The sequence below is a fragment of the Phoca vitulina genome, unplaced genomic scaffold (genome assembly GCF_004348235.1).
Source record: "Phoca vitulina isolate PV1807 unplaced genomic scaffold, GSC_HSeal_1.0 scaffold25, whole genome shotgun sequence".
Classification (NCBI taxonomy): Eukaryota; Metazoa; Chordata; class Mammalia; order Carnivora; family Phocidae; genus Phoca; species Phoca vitulina.
In genome coordinates this window covers 25247551-25249820 of record NW_022589728.1, presented here as the reverse complement: position 1 = coordinate 25249820, position 2270 = coordinate 25247551, and positions in this window count along the sequence as shown.

Sequence of the window (2270 nt, the reverse complement as noted above, 5' to 3'; positions counted from 1 at the left end):
AACAGTAGCATGCTCTACCAAATGAGCCAGCCAGGCGCCCCTCATTTAACCAACACATTGTGCCCATGAGCAAAGCAGGGCTAACATGCTCATAGCCCCACAGGTTTGAATCAAGTCTGTTTGACTCCAAAGCCTGCATCTTCTTCCCATTGCCCCAAACTATCTAAATCATATACATTTGATGAGAAGGATTTTACAAATATGCTTTAAAAGACCCTCTGCCATTCCAGATTAATTGGTGAGAAAATAGCAGTCCCATGCTAAATCTGCATAGACATATTTCACAGTATTTGAGCAGTTCTTAAAGTGATTTTGAAATGATTACACAGAAGATATACAGATAACATACAGCAATGTGTATGGACACATTAAACATAAATTATTAATTTGTTTTTATGTACTTGGTAAGAGAGTATTTTGAATATGAATAAATCCCTCACTTGAGAGTATGAGTATTTCAGTTACTCTGGATTACCATCCCCTTATTTCTTTACCATGAAAAGAAGCCACAGAAATTAAAGATGGATGAAATTTGCAAAAAAGGAGCAAATGAGGAAATGTCAAAACTTCCAAGAGAAAAAAGAAAGAGAAAGAAAGAAAGGAAGGAAGGAAAGAAGGAAGGAAGGAAGAAAGAAAGTCCTAAATGGTAAGCTTGTTCAGCATGTAATTTTTTTCATGTTTCTGAAATTGATAAGTGGTGCATGTCAGTGGTATGGGGAAACAAGTCAGGGCCCTGAACAGCACAAAAGAAACAGAATATACTGAACCAAAGGATTATGTTTAAAAACTTCCTGTTATCTTTTAATTTCTCAAGAGAAACTAAAAAAAAAAAATTGAAATTAAAAAATAAAAAACTGGGTCATCCTATGTTTCCTTAGCAAATTAACTAACAAATACATATAATTTTACTTTATTCATCTAGAATCAGTTTACAAATAGAAGGACAATTAAAAACATTCAGAGTCTAGAAAACCCTCTGAGATTCTGGAATTTTTGTGAAATGTTCCACATTAACCGTAAATTGTCATTTTCAAAGTATAACTATACTCCCCAACCTTTACCAGGGTCTACTATGCCATTTCCCAGAACTCAGCAGGACACTATCCCCTGCCCTGCTGGGAGAGTGTACTCCCCAGCCTTGCAGACCAACCCAACTATCACTCTTGCATCACACATTAAACTTACACACACACACACACACGCACACACACACACACAAACTAAAAAGACATTGGCTCAAAATCCAAAAACCCATATTTAATACTGACTGCACGTGCCTCCAAGTCTTTGTCTTCCCATGGTTGTCAAAGGACTTAAATAAAATAATGTACAGGAAAGCACTATAAATCGTGCATATAAAAGAATTCTATAAACTGTAAAGCTCAATTATTAGTATCATCATTGTTACTAGACTGGTATTTATTAATGTTAGTGCTCACAAAAAAAGGCTAAATTCCATAACATGACATAAAAAACGTCTCTATCTTCAGACCTCTTCCTATTTTTGTAAACTCACTTTCCACCATCTTTTCCTATTTTACCACACATTGGGGTCTCATAAAGCCATAAAACTAACTTTATTTTTTTCATTTGCGTATGCTATTCTTTTTTTAAGACGGAAATATCATTTACTGTCTTCTTCTTTTGGTCAAATCCTAGCCCTTGTATAAAAATAAATTCATATGGGGGGAAATAAACTTCTGATAAAGGACTTGTAGCTATAGTATATATAGAACTCTTACAACTCAATAATAAGAAAACAACCCAATTTTTAAAAGGTGGGTGGAGATGCACAGGTTTTGAACAAAACTTCACCAAAGAAAATACATGCATATACATAAGCTCATGAAAAGATGCTCAGATTCATCAGTCATCAGGGAAATGCAAATTAAAACCACAATGAGATCTCATCACATACCTTTTAGAATGTCTACAATTAAAAGACTGGGCATACCAAGTGTTGGTAAGAATGTAAAGAAACTAGTACTGGTGAGAACGTAAAGTGGTACAAACAGGAAACCAGTTTGACAGTTTCTTCCATAGAATCCAGCCATTATACTTCTCAGTAATTACAGTTGACCTTTGAACAACACAGGGGTTAGGGACACTGACCTCACACACACATGCAGTTGAAAATCCACATCTGACTTTTGACTTCCCAAAATCTTAACTACTAATAGCCAACTGTTGACTGGAAGTCTTACCAATAGCATAAACCGTCGATTAACGCATAGTTTGTATGTTATACACTTTATATATTGTATTCTTAC